At 43.5% G+C, this 15,149-nt stretch overlaps 19 non-coding genes across 19 annotated transcripts; all 19 read left to right on the top strand.

Annotated features, from left to right (window-relative positions):
* Positions 1–474: 474 nt before the first annotated feature.
* On the top strand, positions 475–556 carry TRNAS-UGA (transfer RNA serine (anticodon UGA)). The gene has a single exon. It is a non-coding gene; the product is annotated as a tRNA-Ser (tRNA).
* Positions 557–1,098: 542 nt separating this feature from the next.
* Positions 1,099–1,180, top strand: TRNAS-UGA (transfer RNA serine (anticodon UGA)). Its single transcript has one exon. It is a non-coding gene; the product is annotated as a tRNA-Ser (tRNA).
* A 544-nt stretch (positions 1,181–1,724) lies between these two features.
* Positions 1,725–1,806, top strand: TRNAS-CGA (transfer RNA serine (anticodon CGA)). The gene has a single exon. It is a non-coding gene; the product is annotated as a tRNA-Ser (tRNA).
* A 542-nt stretch (positions 1,807–2,348) lies between these two features.
* TRNAS-CGA (transfer RNA serine (anticodon CGA)) lies at positions 2,349–2,430 on the top strand. Its single transcript has one exon. It is a non-coding gene; the product is annotated as a tRNA-Ser (tRNA).
* Positions 2,431–3,597: 1,167 nt separating this feature from the next.
* TRNAS-UGA (transfer RNA serine (anticodon UGA)) lies at positions 3,598–3,679 on the top strand. Its single transcript has one exon. It is a non-coding gene; the product is annotated as a tRNA-Ser (tRNA).
* Positions 3,680–4,222: 543 nt separating this feature from the next.
* TRNAS-UGA (transfer RNA serine (anticodon UGA)) lies at positions 4,223–4,304 on the top strand. Its single transcript has one exon. It is a non-coding gene; the product is annotated as a tRNA-Ser (tRNA).
* Positions 4,305–4,847: 543 nt separating this feature from the next.
* On the top strand, positions 4,848–4,929 carry TRNAS-UGA (transfer RNA serine (anticodon UGA)). Its single transcript has one exon. It is a non-coding gene; the product is annotated as a tRNA-Ser (tRNA).
* A 544-nt stretch (positions 4,930–5,473) lies between these two features.
* Positions 5,474–5,555, top strand: TRNAS-CGA (transfer RNA serine (anticodon CGA)). The gene has a single exon. It is a non-coding gene; the product is annotated as a tRNA-Ser (tRNA).
* A 543-nt stretch (positions 5,556–6,098) lies between these two features.
* Positions 6,099–6,180, top strand: TRNAS-CGA (transfer RNA serine (anticodon CGA)). Its single transcript has one exon. It is a non-coding gene; the product is annotated as a tRNA-Ser (tRNA).
* Positions 6,181–7,347: 1,167 nt separating this feature from the next.
* On the top strand, positions 7,348–7,429 carry TRNAS-UGA (transfer RNA serine (anticodon UGA)). Its single transcript has one exon. It is a non-coding gene; the product is annotated as a tRNA-Ser (tRNA).
* A 544-nt stretch (positions 7,430–7,973) lies between these two features.
* TRNAS-CGA (transfer RNA serine (anticodon CGA)) lies at positions 7,974–8,055 on the top strand. The gene has a single exon. It is a non-coding gene; the product is annotated as a tRNA-Ser (tRNA).
* Positions 8,056–8,596: 541 nt separating this feature from the next.
* Positions 8,597–8,678, top strand: TRNAS-CGA (transfer RNA serine (anticodon CGA)). The gene has a single exon. It is a non-coding gene; the product is annotated as a tRNA-Ser (tRNA).
* Positions 8,679–9,845: 1,167 nt separating this feature from the next.
* TRNAS-UGA (transfer RNA serine (anticodon UGA)) lies at positions 9,846–9,927 on the top strand. Its single transcript has one exon. It is a non-coding gene; the product is annotated as a tRNA-Ser (tRNA).
* A 544-nt stretch (positions 9,928–10,471) lies between these two features.
* TRNAS-UGA (transfer RNA serine (anticodon UGA)) lies at positions 10,472–10,553 on the top strand. The gene has a single exon. It is a non-coding gene; the product is annotated as a tRNA-Ser (tRNA).
* A 1,167-nt stretch (positions 10,554–11,720) lies between these two features.
* Positions 11,721–11,802, top strand: TRNAS-UGA (transfer RNA serine (anticodon UGA)). Its single transcript has one exon. It is a non-coding gene; the product is annotated as a tRNA-Ser (tRNA).
* A 544-nt stretch (positions 11,803–12,346) lies between these two features.
* TRNAS-CGA (transfer RNA serine (anticodon CGA)) lies at positions 12,347–12,428 on the top strand. The gene has a single exon. It is a non-coding gene; the product is annotated as a tRNA-Ser (tRNA).
* Positions 12,429–12,971: 543 nt separating this feature from the next.
* Positions 12,972–13,053, top strand: TRNAS-CGA (transfer RNA serine (anticodon CGA)). Its single transcript has one exon. It is a non-coding gene; the product is annotated as a tRNA-Ser (tRNA).
* Positions 13,054–14,220: 1,167 nt separating this feature from the next.
* Positions 14,221–14,302, top strand: TRNAS-UGA (transfer RNA serine (anticodon UGA)). The gene has a single exon. It is a non-coding gene; the product is annotated as a tRNA-Ser (tRNA).
* Positions 14,303–14,847: 545 nt separating this feature from the next.
* On the top strand, positions 14,848–14,929 carry TRNAS-CGA (transfer RNA serine (anticodon CGA)). The gene has a single exon. It is a non-coding gene; the product is annotated as a tRNA-Ser (tRNA).
* Positions 14,930–15,149: the final 220 nt, after the last annotated feature.

Raw genomic sequence — 15,149 nt, 5'->3', positions numbered from 1 at the left:
TCAAGTCACAGAGTTAAACGGCAAAAACTCAAACTAGATGTAAACATTGAAACAATTTCCACACCTAGGAAGTGTTTTAGAGAGCAGGTGGCTCGGAAGGGTTTGTAGTCTGGACCTATCCTGCCTGATCTAGACAAGTTACGAAATGAGTAATTTTTTTTTATGAAGCGTGTCTTGTTTAGGCTTTTGGACTCTTTCTGAGTACACTTAAGGGCCCGTTGCCACCGCCGTAATATATGGAAACGAGGGTAGAAATGTGCAGTGATTGATTACCGCTCATCTGTGCCCTGTCACTCATTTTGAGTGATGCATATTGCTATTTTTATTAATTGTATGAAAGTATGCGAAATAAGTGAGGACAACAGGGCACTGCTGGTATGTGCCCCGTCCTTCCGTTACTTCATTTTTTAGGTCTCGACCTGACATGAGTAGCGCATGGCTCGTATACGACAACAGTGACATCATACTCACGAAGCTGCGATGGCCGAGTGGTTAAGGTGTTGGACTTGAAATCCAATGGGGTTTCCCTGCGTAGGTTTGAATCCTGCTTGCAGCAGCATGAGATTTTGCATGAACACCATTTGGTTTAGTTAAGTAAATGTTCACTTCTCATTACGCAATCCTCATCAAGTCACAGAGTTAAACTGCAAAAACTCAAACTAGATGTTAACATTGAGACAATTTCCACACTCAGGAAGTTTTTTAGAGAGCAGGTGGCTCGGAAGGGTTTGTAGTCTGGACCTATCCTGCCTGATCTAGACAAGTTACGAAATGAGTAATTTTTTTATGAAGCGTGTCTTGTTTAAGCTTTTGGACTCTTTCTGAGTACACTTAAGGGCCCGTTGTCACCGACGTAATATAGGGAAACGAGGATAGAAATGTGCAGTGATTGATTACCGCTCATCGGTGCCCTGTCACTCACTTTGAGTGATGCGTATTGCTATTTTTATTAATTGTCTGAAAGCATGCAAAATAAGTGAGGACAACAGGGCACTGCTGGTACGTGCCCCGTCCTTCTGTTTCTTTATTTTTTATGTCTCGGCCTGACGTGAGTAGTGCATGGCTCGTATACGACAACTGTGACATCATACTCACGCAGCTGCGATGGCCGAGTGGTTAAGGTGTTGGACTTGAAATCCAATGGGGTTTCCCCGCGTAGGTTCGAATCCTGCTTGCAGCGTCATGAGATTTTGCATGAACACCATTTGGTTTAGTTAAGTAAATGTTTACTTCTTGTTACGCAATCCTCATCAAGTCACAGAGTTAAACGGCAAAAACTCAAACTAGATGTAAACATTGAGACAATTTCCACACCCAGGAAGTGTTTTAGAGAGCAGGTGCCTAGGAAGAGTTCGTAGTCTGGACCTGTCCTGCATGATCTAGACAAGTCATGAAAAGAGTAATTATTTTTTTATGAAGCGTGTCTTGTTTAGGCTTTTGGACTCTTTCTTAGTACACTTAAGGGCCCGTTACCACCGCTGTAATATAGGGAAAAGAGGGTAGAAATGCGCAATGATTGATTACCACTCATCTGTGCCCTTTCACTCACTTTGAGTGATGCATGTTCCTATTTTTATTAATTGTATGAAAGCATGCAAAATAAGTGAGGACAACAGGGCACTGCTGGTACGTGCCCCGTCCTTCTGTTACTTTATTTTTTGGTCTCGGCCTGACATGAGCAGAGTATGGCTCGTATACGACAACAGTGACATCATACTCGTGCAGCTGCGATGGCCGAGTGGTTAAGGCGTTGGACTCGAAATCCAATGGGGTTTCCCTGCGCAGGTTCGCGTCCTGCTTGCAGCGTAGAGTGATTTTGCATGAACACCATTTGGTTTAGTTAAGGAAATGTTCACTTCTTGTTCGCAATCCTCATCAAGTCACAGAGGTAAATGGAAAAAACTCAAACTAGATGTAAACATTGAGACAATTTCCACACCCAGGAAGTGTTTTATAGAGCTGGTGGCTCGGAAGGGTTTGTAGTCTGGACCTATCCTGCCTGATCTAGACAAGTCATGAAAAGAGTACTTTTTTTTATGATGCATGTCTTGTTTAGGCTTTTGGACTCTTTCATAGTACACATAAGGGCCTGTTACCACCGCCGTAATATAGGGAAAAGTGGGTAGAAACATGCAGTGATTGATTACCACTCATCTGTGCCCTTTCACTCACTTTGAGTGATGCATGTTGCTATTTTTATTAATTGTATGAAAGCATGCAAAATAAGCGAGGACAACAGGGCACTGCTGGTACGTGCCCCGTCCTTCCGTTACTTTATTTTTTTGGTCTCCGCCTGACATGAGCAGAGCATGGCTCGTATACGACAACAGTGACATCATACTCATGCAGCTGCGATGGCCGCGTGGTTAAGTCGTTGGACTCGAACTCCAATGGGGTTTCCCTGCGCAGGTTCGAATCCTGCTTGCAGCGTAGTATGATTTTGCATGAACACCATTTGGTTTAGTTAAGGAAATGTTCACTTCTCGTTACACAATCCTCATCAAGTCACAGAGTTAAATGGCAAAAACTCAAACTAGATGTAAACATTAAAACAATTTCCACACCTAGGAAGTGTTTTAGAGAGCAGGTGGCTCGGAAGGGTTTGTAGTCTGGACCTATCCTGCCTGATCTAGACAAGTTACGAAATGAGTAATTTTTTGTATGAAGCGTGTCTTGTTTAGGCTTTTGGACTCTTTCTGAGTACACTTAAGGGCCCGTTGCCACCGCCGTAATATATAGAAACGAGGGTAGAAATGTGCAGTGATTGATTACCGCTCATCTGTGCCCTGTCACTCATTTTGAGTGATGCATATTGCTATTTTTATTAATTGTATGAAAGTATGCGAAATAAGTGAGGACAACAGGGCACTGCTGGTATGTGCCCCGTCCTTCCGTTACTTTATTTTTTAGGTCTCGACCTGACATGAGTAGCGCATGGCTCGTATACGACAACAGTGACATCATACTCACGCAGCTGCGGTGGCCGAGTGGTTAAGGCGTTGGACTTGAAATCCAATGGGGTTTCTCCGCGTAGGTTTGAATCCTGCTTGCAGTGGCATGAGATTTTGCATGAACACAATTTGTTTTAGTTAAGTAAATGTTCACTTCTCATTACGCAATCCTCATCAAGTCACAGAGTTAAACTGCAAAAACTCATACTAGATGTAAACATTGAGACAATTTCCACAATCAGGAAGTGTTTTAGAGAGCAGGTGGCTCGGAAGGGTTCGTAGTCTGGACCTGTCCTGCCTGATCTAGACAAGTCATGAAAAGAGTACTTTTTTTATGAAGCGTGTCTTGTTTAAGCTTTTGGACTCTTTCTGAGTACACTTAAGGGCCCGTTGCCACCGCCGTAATATAGGGAAACGAGGATAGAAATGTGCAGTGATTGATTACCGCTCATCGGTGCCCTGTCACTCACTTTGAGTGATGCGTATTGCTATTTTTATTAATTGTATCAAAGCATGCAAAATAAGTGAGGACAACAGGGCACTGCTGGTACGTGCCCCGTCCTTCTGTTACTTTATTTTTTATGTCTCGGCCTGACGTGAGTAGTGCATGGCTCGTATACGACAACTGTGACATCATACTCACGCAGCTGCGATGGCCGAGTGGTTAAGGCGTTGGACTTGAAATCCAATGGGGTTTCCCCGCGTAGGTTCGAATCCTGCTTGAAGCGTCATGAGATTTTGCATGAACACCATTTGGTTTAGTTAAGGAAATGTTCACTTCTCGTTACGCAATCCTCATCAAGTCACAGAGTTAAATGGCAAAAACTCAAACTAGATGTAAACATTGAGACAATTTCCACACCCAGGAAGTGTTTTAGAGAGCAGGTGGCTCGGAAGGGTTCGTAGTCTGGACCTGTCCTGCCTGATCTAGACAAGTCATGAAAAGAGTACTTTTTTTTATGAAGCGTGTCTTGTTTAAGCTTTTGGACTCTTTCTGAGTACACTTAAGGGCCCGTTGCCACCGCCGTAATATAGGGAAACGAGGATAGAAATGTGCAGTGATTGATTACCGCTCATCGGTGCCCTGTCACTCACTTTGAGTGATGCGTATTGCTATTTTTATTAATTGTATGAAAGCATGCCAAATAAGTGAGGACAACAGGGCACTGCTGGTACGTGTCCCGTCCTTCTGTTACTTTATTTTTTATGTCTCGGCCTGACGTGAGTAGTGCATGGCTCGTATACGACAACTGTGACATCATACTCACGCAGCTGCGATGGCCGAGTGGTTAAGGCGTTGGACTTGAAATCCAATGGGGTTTCCCTGTGTAGGTTCGAATCCTGCTTGCAGCGTCATGAGATTTTGCATGAACACCATTTGGTTTAGTTAAGTAAATGTTTACTTCTTGTTACGCAGACCTCTTCAAGTCACACAGTTAAACGGCAAAAACTCAAACTAAATGTAAACATTGAAACAATTTCCACACCTAGGAAGTGTTTTAGTGAGCTGGTGGCTCAGAAGGGTTTGTAGTCTGGACCTGTACTGCCTGATCTAGACAAGTCATGAAAAGAGTACTTTTTTTTATGAAGCGTGTCTTCTTTAAGCTTTTGGACTCTTTCTGAGTACACTTAAGGGCCCGTTGCCACCGCCGTAATATAGGGAAACGAGGATAGAAATGTGCAGTGATTGATTACCGCTCATCGGTGCCCTGTCACTCACTTTGAGTGATGCGTATTGCTATTTTTATTAATTGTATGAAAATATGCGAAATAAGTGAGGACAACAGGGCACTGCTGGTATGTGCCCCGTCCTTCCGTTACTTTATTTTTTAGGTCTTGACCTGACATGAGTAGCGCAGGGCTCGTATACGACAACAGTGACTTCATACTCACGCAGCTGCGATGGCCGAGTGGTTAAGGCGTTGGACTTGAAATCCAATGGGGTTTCCCCACGTAGGTTCGAAACCTGCTTGCAGCGTCATGAGATTTTGCATGAACACCATTTGGTTTAGTTAAGTAAATGTTTACTTCTTGTTACGCAATCCTCATCAAGTCACAGAGTTAAACGGCAAAAACTCAAACTAGATGTAAACATTGAGACAATTTCCACACCCAGGAAGTGTTTTAGAGAGCAGGTGGCTCGGAAGGGTTCGTAGTCTGGACCTGTCCTGCATGATCTAGACAAGTCATGAAAAGAGTAATTATTTTTTTATGAAGCGTGTCTTGTTTAGGCTTTTGGACTCTTTCTTAGTACACTTAAGGGCCCGTTACCACCGCCGTAATATAGGGAAAAGAGGGTAGAAATGCGCAATGATTGATTACCACTCATCTGTGCCTTTTCACTCACTTTGAGTGATGCATGTTGCTATTTTTATTAATTGTATGAAAGCATGCAAAATAAGTGAGGACAACAGGGCACTGCTGGTACGTGCCCCGTCCTTCTGTTACTTTATTTTTTGGTATCGGCCTGACATGAGCAGAGTATGGCTCGTATACGGCAACAGTGACATCATACTCATGCAGCTGCGATGGCCGAGTGGTTAAGGCGTTGGACTCGAAATCCAATGGGGTTTCCCTGCGCAGGTTCGAATCCTGCTTGCAGTGTAGTGTGATTTTGCATGAACACCATTTGGTTTAGTTAAGGAAATGTTCACTTCTTGTTCGCAATCCTCATCAAGTTACAGAGTTAAATGGAAAAAACTCAAACTAGATGTAAACATTGAGACAATTTCCACACCCAGGAAGTGTTTTAGAGAGCTGGTGGCTCAGAAGGGTTTGTAGTCTGGACCTGTCCTGCCTGATCTCGACAAGTCATGAAAAGAGTACTTTTTTTTTATGATGCATGTCTTGTTTAGGCTTTTGGACTCTTTCTTAGTACACTTAAGGGCCTGTTGCCACCGCCGTAATATAGGGAAAAGTGGGTAGAAACATGCAGTGATTGATTACCACTCATCTGTGCCCTTTCACTCACTTTGAGTGATGCATGTTGCTATTTTTATTAATTGTATGAAAGCATGCAAAATAAGTGAGGACAACAGGGCACTGCTGGTACGTGCCCCGTCCTTCCGTTACTTTATTTTTTTGGTCTCCGCCTGACATGAGCAGAGCATGGCTCGTATACGACAACAGTGACATCATACTCATGCAGCTGCGATGGCCGAGTGGTTAAGGCATTGGACTCGAAATCCAATGGGGTTTCCCTGCGCAGGTTTGAATCCAGCTTGCAGCGTAGTGTGATTTTGCATGAACACCATTTGGTTTAGTTAAGGAAATGTTCACTTCTCGTTTCGCAATCCTCATCAAGTCACAGAGTTAAATGGCAAAAACTCAAACTAGATGTAAACATTGAAACAATTTCCACACCTAGGAAGTGTTTTAGAGAGCAGGTGGCTCGGAAGGGTTTGTAGTCTGGACCTATCCTGCCTGATCTAGACAAGTTACGAAATGAGTAATTTTTTTTATGAAGCGTGTCTTGTTTAGGCTTTAGGACTCTTTCTGAGTACACTTAAGGGCCCGTTGCCACCGCCGTAATATATGGAAACGAGGGTAGAAATGTGCAGTGGTTGATTACCGCTCATCTGTGCCCTGTCACTCATTTTGAGTGATGCATATTGCTATTTTTATTAATTGTATGAAAGTATGCGAAATAAGTGAGGACAACAGGGCACTGCTGGTATGTGCCTCGTCCTTCCGTTACTTTATTTTTTAGGTCTCGACCTGACATGAGTAGCGCATGGCTCGTATACGACAACAGTGACATCATACTCACGCAGCTGCGCTGGCCGAGTGGTTAAGGTGTTGGACTTGAAATCCAATGGGGTTTCCCTGCGTAGGTTTGAATCCTGCTTGCAGCGGCATGAGATTTTGCATGAACACCATTTGGTTTAGTTAAGTAAATGTTCACTTCTCATTACGCAATCCTCATCAAGTCACAGAGTTAAACTGCAAAAACTCAAACTAGATGTAAACATTGAGACAATTTCCACACCTAGGAAGTGTTTTAGAGAGCAGGTGGCTCGGAAGGGTTCGTAGTCTGGACCTGTCCTGCCTGATCTAGACAAGTCATGAAAAGAGTACTTTTTTTATGAAGCGTGTCTTGTTTAAGCTTTTGGACTCTTTCTGAGTACACTTAAGGGCCCGTTGCCACCGCCGTAATATAGGGAAACGAGGATAGAAATGTGCAGTGATTGATTACCTCTCATCGGTGCCCTGTCACTCACTTTGAGTGATGCGTATTGCTATTTTTATTAATTGTCTGAAAGCATGCAAAATAAGTGAGGACAACAGGGCACTGCTGGTACGTGCCCTGTCCTTCTGTTACTTTATTTTTTATGTCTCGGCCTGACGTGAGTAGTGCATGGCTTGTATACGACAACTGTGACATCCTACTCACGCAGCTGCGATGGCCGAGTGGTTAAGGCGTTAGACTTGAAATCCAATGGGGTTTCCCCGCGTAGGTTCGAATCCTGCTTGCAGCGTCATGAGATTTTGCATGAACACCATTTGGTTTAGTTAAGTAAATGTTTACTTCTTGTTACGCAATCCTCATCAAGTCACAGAGTTAAACGGCAAAAACTCAAACTAGATGTAAACATTGAGACAATTTCCACACCCAGGAAGTGTTTTAGAGAGCAGGTGCCTCGGAAGAGTTCGTATTCTGGACCTGTCCTGCATGATCTAGACAAGTCATGAAAAGAGTAATTATTTTTTTATGAAGCGTGTCTTGTTTAGGCTTTTGGACTCTTTCTTAGTACACTTAAGGGCCCGTTACCACCGCTGTAATATAGGGAAAAGAGGGTAGAAATGCGCAATGATTGATTACCACTCATCTGTGCCCTTTCACTCACTTTGAGTGATGCATGTTGCTATTTTTATTAATTGTATGAAAGCATGCAAAATAAGTGAGGACAACAGGGCACTGCTGGTACGTGCCCCGTCCTTCTGTTACTTTATTTTTTGGTCTCGGCCTGACATGAGCAGAGTATGGCTCGTATACGACAACAGTGACATCATACTCATGCAGCTGCGATGGCCGAGTGGTTGAGGCGTTGGACTCGAAATCCAATGGGGTTTCCCTGCGCAGGTTCGAATCCTGCTTGCAGCGTAGTGTGATTTTGCATGAACACCATTTGGTTTAGTTAAGGAAATGTTCACTTCTTGTTCGCAATCCTCATCAAGTCACAGAGTTAAATGGAAAAAACTCAAACTAGATGTAAACATTGAGACAATTTCCACACCCAGGAAGTGTTTTAGAGAGCAGGTGGCTCGGAAGGGTTTGTAGTCTGGACCTGTCCTGCCTGATCTAGACAAGTCATGAAAAGAGTACTTTTTTTATGATGCATGTCTTGTTTAGGCTTTTGGACTCTTTCATAGTACACTTAAGGGCCAGTTACCACCGCCGTAATATAGGGAAAAGTGGGTAGAAACATGCAGTGATTGATTACCACTCATCTGTGCCCTTTCACTCACTTTGAGTGATGCATGTTGCTATTTTTATTAATTGTATGAAAGCATGCAAAATAAGCGAGGACAACAGGGCACTGCTGGTACGTGCCCCGTCCTTCCGTTACTTTATTTTTTTGGTCTCCGCCTGACATGAGCAGAACATGGCTCGTATACGACAACAGTGACATCATACTCATGCAGCTGCGATGGCCGAGTGGTTAAGGCGTTGGACTCGAAATCCAATCGGGTTTCCCTGCGCAGGTTCGAATCCTGCTTGCAGCGAAGTATGATTTTGCATGAACACCATTTGGTTTAGTTAAGGAAATGTTCACTTCTCGTTACGCAATCCTCATCAAGTCACAGAGTTAAATGGCAAAAACTCAAACTAGATGTAAACATTAAAACAATTTCCACACCTAGGAAGTGTTTTAGAGAGCAGGTGGCTCGGAAGGGTTTGTAGTCTGGACCTATCCTGCCTGATCTAGACAAGTTACGAAATGAGTAATTTTTTTTATGAAGCGTGTCTTGTTTAGGCTTTTGGACTCTTTCTGAGTACACTTAAGGGCCCGTTGCCACCGCCGTAATATATAGAAACGAGGGTAGAAATGTGCAGTGATTGATTACCGCTCATCTGTGCCCTGTCACTCATTTTGAGTGATGCATATTGCTATTTTTATTAATTGTATGAAAGCATGCGAAATAAGTGAGGACAACAGGGCACTGCTGGTATGTGCCCCGTCCTTCCGTTACTTTATTTTTTAGGTCTCGACCTGACATGAGTAGCGCATGGCTCGTATACGACAACTGTGACATCATACTCACGCAGCTGCGATGGCCGAGTGGTTAAGGCGTTGGACTTGAAATCCAATGGGGTTTCTCCGCGTAGGTTTGAATCCTGCTTGCAGCGGCATGAGATTTTGCATGAACACAATTTGGTTTAGTTAAGTAAATGTTCACTTCTCATTACGCAATCCTCATCAAGTCACAGAGTTAAACTGCAAAAACTCATACTAGATGTAAACATTGAGACAATTTCCACACTCAGGAAGTGTTTTAGAGAGCAGGTGGCTCGAAAGGGTTCGTAGTCTGGACCTGTCCTGCCTGATCTAGACAAGTCATGAAAAGAGTACTTTTTTTATGAAGCGTGTCTTGTTTAAGCTTTTGGACTCTTTCTGAGTACACTTAAGGGCCCGTTGCCACCGCCGTAATATAGGGAAACGAGGATAGAAATGTGCAGTGATTGATTACCGCTCATCGGTGCCCTGTCACTCACTTTGAGTGATGCGTATTGCTATTTTTATTAATTGTATCAAAGCATGCAAAATAGGTGAGGACAACAGGGCACTGCTGGTACGTGCCCCGTCCTTCTGTTACTTTATTTTTTATGTCTCGGCCTGACGTGAGTAGTGCATGGCTCGTATACGACAACTGTGACATCATACTCACGCAGCTGCGATGGCCGAGTGGTTAAGGCGTTGGACTTGAAATCCAATCGGGTTTCCCCGCGTAGGTTCAAATCCTGCTTGCAGCGTCATGAGATTTTGCATGAACACCATTTGGTTTAGTTAAGTAAATGTTTACTTCTTGTTACGCAATCCTCATCAAGTCACAGAGTTAAACGGCAAAAACTCAAACTAGATGTAAACATTGAAACAATTTCCACACCTAGGAAGTGTTTTAGAGAGCAGGTGGCTCGGAAGGGTTTGTAGTCTGGACCTATCCTGCCTGATCTAGACAAGTTACGAAATTAGTAATTTTTTTTTATGAAGCGTGTCTTGTTTAGGCTTTTGGACTCTTTCTGAGTACACTTAAGGGCCCGTTGCCACCGCCGTAATATATGGAAACGAGGGTAGAAATGTGCAGTGATTGATTACCGCTCATCGGTGCCCTGTCACTCACTTTGAGTGATGCGTATTGCTATTTTTATTAATTGTATGAAAGCATGCCAAATAAGTGAGGACAACAGGGCACTGCTGGTACGTGTCCCGTCCTTCTGTTACTTTATTTTTTATGTCTCGGCCTGACGTGAGTAGTGCATGGCTCGTATACGACAACTGTGACATCATACTCACACAGCTGCGATGGCCGAGTGGTTAAGGCATTGGACTTGAAATCCAATGGGGTTTCCCCGCGTAGGTTCGAATCCTGCTTGCAGCGTCATGAGATTTTGCACGAACACCATTTGGTTTAGTTAAGTAAATGTTTACTTCTTGTTACGCAATCCTCATCAAGTCACAGAGTTAAACGGCAAAAACTCAAACTAGATGTAAACATTGAAACAATTTCCACACCTAGGAAGTGTTTTAGAGAGCTGGTTGCTCGGAAGGGTTTGTAGTCTGGACCTGTCCTGCCTGATCTAGACAAGTCATGAAAAGAGTACTTTTTTTTATGAAGCGTGTCTTCTTTAAGCTTTTGGACTCTTTCTGAGTACACTTAAGGGCCCGTTGCCACCGCCGTAATATAGGGAAACGAGGATAGAAATGTGCAGTGATTGATTACCGCTCATCGGTGCCCTGTCACTCACTCTGAGTGATGCGTATTGCTATTTTTATTATTTGTATGAAAGTATGCGAAATAAGTGAGGACAACAGGGCACTGCTGGTATGTGCCCCGTCCTTCCGTTACTTTATTTTTTAGGTCTCGACCTGACATGAGTAGCGCAGGGCTCATATACGACAACAGTGACATCATACTCACGCAGCTGCGATGGCCGAGTGGTTAAGGCGTTGGACTTGAAATAGAATGGGGTTTCCCCACGTAGGTTCTAAACCTGCTTGCAGCGGCATGAGATTTTGCATGAACACTATTTGGTTAAGTTAAGTTAATGTTCACTTCTCATTACGCAATCCTCATCAAGTCACAGAGTTAAACTGCAAAAACTCAAACTAGATGTAAACATTGAGACAATTTCCACACCCAGGAAGTGTTTTACAGAGCAGGTGGCTCGGAAGGGTTCGTAGTCTGGACCTGTCCTACCTGATCTAGACAAGTCATGAAAAGAGTACTTTTTTTTATGAAGCGTGTCTTGTTTAAGCTTTTGGACTCTTTCTGAGTACACTTAAGGGCCCGTTGCCACCGCCGTAATATAGGGAAACGAGGATAGAAATGTGCAGTGATTGATTACCGCTCATCGGTGCCCTGTCACTCACTTTGAGTGATGCGTATTGCTATTTTATTAATTGTATGAAAGCATGCAAAATAAGTGAGGACAACAGGGCACTGCTGGTACGTGCCCCGTCCTTCTGTTACTTTATTTTTTATGTCTCGGCCTGACGTGAATAGTGCATGGCTCGTATACGACAACTGTGACATCATACTCACAAAGCTGCGATGGCCGAGTGGTTAAGGCATTGGACTTGAAATCCAATGGGGTTTCCCCGCGTAGGTTCGAATCCTGCTTGCAGCGTCATGAGATTTTGCATGAACACCATTTGGTTTAGTTAAGTAAATGTTTACTTCTTGTTACGCAATCCTCATCAAGTCACAGAGTTAAACGGCAAAAACTCAAACTAGATGTAAACATTGAGACAATTTCCACACCCAGGAAGTGTTTTAGAGAGCAGGTGGCTCGGAAGGGTTCGTAGTCTGGACCTGTCCTGCATGATCTAGACAAGTCATGAAAAGAGTAATTATTTTTTTATGAAGCGTGTCTTGTTTAGGCTTTTGGACTCTTTCTTAGTACACTTAAGGGCCCGTTACCACGGCCGTAATATAGGGAAAAGAGGGTAGAAATGCGCAATGATTGATTACCACTCATCTGTGCCTTTTCACTCACTTTGAGTGATGCATGTTGCTATTTTTATTAATTGTATGAAAGCATGCAAAATAAGTGAGGACAACAGGGCACTGCTGGTACGTGCCCAGTCCTTCTGTTACTTTATTTTTTGGTCTCGGCCTGACATGAGCAGAGTATGGCTCGTATACGACAACAGTGACATCATACTAATGCAGCTGCGATGGCCGAGTGGTTAAGGCGTTGGACTCGAAATCCAATGGGGTTTCCCTGCGCAGGTTCGAATCCTGCTTGCAGCGTAGTGTGATTTTGCATGAACACCATTTGGTTTAGTTAAGGAAATGTTCGCTTCTTGTTCGCAATCCTCATCAAGTTACAGAGTTAAATGGAAAAAACTCAAACTAGATGTAAACATTGAGACAATTTCCACACCCAGGAAGTGTTTTAGAGAGCTGGTGGCTCAGAAGGGTTTGTAGTCTGGACCTGTCCTGCCTGATCTCGACAAGTCATGAAAAGAGTACTTTTTTTTTATGATGCATGTCTTGTTTAGGCTTTTGGACTCTTTCCTAGTACACTTAAGGGCCTGTTACCACCGCCGTAATATAGGGAAAAGTGGGTAGAAACATGCAGTGATTGATTACCACTCATCTGTGCCCTTTCACTCACTTTGAGTGATGCATGTTGCAATTTTTATTAATTGTATGAAAGCATGCAAAATAAGTGAGGACAACAGGGCACTGCTGGTACGTGCCCCGTCCTTCCGTTACTTTATTTTTTTGGTCTCCGCCTGACATGAGCAGAGCATGGCTCGTATACGACAACAGTGACATCAAACTCATGCAGCTGCGATGGCCGAGTGGTTAAGGCGTTGGACTCGAAATCCAATGGGGTTTCCCTGCGCAGGTTTGAATCCAGCTTGCAGCGTAGTGTGATTTTGCATGAACACCATTTGGTTTAGTTAAGGAAATGTTCACTTCTCGTTTCGCAATCCTCATCAAGTCACAGAGTTAAATGGCAAAAACTCAAACTAGATGTAAACATTGAAACAATTTCCACACCTAGGAAGTGTTTTAGAGAGCAGGTGGCTCGGAAGGGTTTGTAGTCTGGACATATCCTGCCTGATCTAGACAAGTTACGAAATGAGTAATTTTTTTTATGAAGCGTGTCTTGTTTAGGCTTTAGGACTCTTTCTGAGTACACTTAAGGGCCCGTTGCCACCGCCGTAATATATGGAAACGAGGGTAGAAATGTGCAGTGGTTGATTACCGCTCATCTGTGCCCTGTCACTCATTTTGAGTGATGCATATTGCTATTTTTATTAATTGTATGAAAGTATGCGAAATAAGTGAGGACAACAGGGCACTGCTGGTATGTGCCTCGTCCTTCCGTTACTTTATTTTTTAGGTCTCGACCTGACATGAGTAGCGCATGGCTCGTATACGACAACAGTGACATCATACTCACGCAGCTGCGCTGGCCGAGTGGTTAAGGTGTTGGACTTGAAATCCAATGGGGTTTCCCTGCGTAGGTTTGAATCCTGCTTGCAGCGGCATGAGATTTTGCATGAACACCATTTGGTTTAGTTAAGTAAATGTTCACTTCTCATTACGCAATCCTCATCAAGTCACAGAGTTAAACTGCAAAAACTCAAACTAGATGTAAACATTGAGACAATTTCCACACCTAGGAAGTGTTTTAGAGAGCAGGTGGCTCAGAAGGGTTCGTAGTCTGGACCTGTCCTGCCTGATCTAGACAAGTCATGAAAAGAGTACTTTTTTTATGAAGCGTGTCTTGTTTAAGCTTTTGGACTCTTTCTGAGTACACTTAAGGGCCCGTTGCCACCGCCGTAATATAGGGAAACGAGGATAGAAATGTGCAGTGATTGATTACCTCTCATCGGTGCCCTGTCACTCACTTTGAGTGATGCGTATTGCTATTTTTATTAATTGTCTGAAAGCATGCAAAATAAGTGAGGACAACAGGGCACTGCTGGTACGTGCCCTGTCCTTCTGTTACTTTATTTTTTATGTCTCGGCCTGACGTGAGTAGTGCATGGCTTGTATACGACAACTGTGACATCCTACTCACGCAGCTGCGATGGCCGAGTGGTTAAGGCGTTAGACTTGAAATCCAATGGGGTTTCCCCGCGTAGGTTCGAATCCTGCTTGCAGCGTCATGAGATTTTGCATGAACACCATTTGGTTTAGTTAAGTAAATGTTTACTTCTTGTTACGCAATCCTCATCAAGTCACAGAGTTAAACGGCAAAAACTCAAACTAGATGTAAACATTGAGACAATTTCCACACCCAGGAAGTGTTTTAGAGAGCAGGTGCCTCGGAAGAGTTCGTATTCTGGACCTGTCCTGCATGATCTAGACAAGTCATGAAAAGAGTAATTATTTTTTTATGAAGCGTGTCTTGTTTAGGCTTTTGGACTCTTTCTTAGTACACTTAAGGGCCAGTTACCACCGCCGTAATATAGGGAAAAGTGGGTAGAAACATGCAGTGATTGATTACCACTCATCTGTGCCCTTTCACTCACTTTGAGTGATGCATGTTGCTATTTTTATTAATTGTATGAAAGCATGCAAAATAAGCGAGGACAACAGGGCACTGCTGGTACGTGCCCCGTCCTTCCGTTACTTTATTTTTTTGGTCTCCGCCTGACATGAGCAGAACATGGCTCGTATACGACAACAGTGACATCATACTCATGCAGCTGCGATGGCCGAGTGGTTAAGGCGTTGGACTCGAAATCCAATGGGGTTTCCCTGCGCAGGTTCGAATCCTGCTTGCAGCGAAGTATGATTTTGCATGAACACCATTTGGTTTAGTTAAGGAAATGTTCACTTCTCGTTACGCAATCCTCATCAAGTCACAGAGTTAAATGGCAAAAACTCAAACTAGATGTAAACATTAAAACAATTTCCACACCTAGGAAGTGTTTTAGAGAGCAGGTGGCTCGGAAGGGTTTGTAGTCTGGACCTATCCTGCCTGATCTAGACAAGTTACGAAATGAG

This window comes from Lissotriton vulgaris, chromosome 11 (genome assembly GCF_964263255.1).
Source record: "Lissotriton vulgaris chromosome 11, aLisVul1.2, whole genome shotgun sequence".
Classification (NCBI taxonomy): domain Eukaryota; kingdom Metazoa; phylum Chordata; class Amphibia; order Caudata; family Salamandridae; genus Lissotriton; species Lissotriton vulgaris.
The sequence above is the reverse complement of the archived record's forward strand: the minus strand, read 5'-3'. Positions and strand labels throughout refer to the sequence as shown.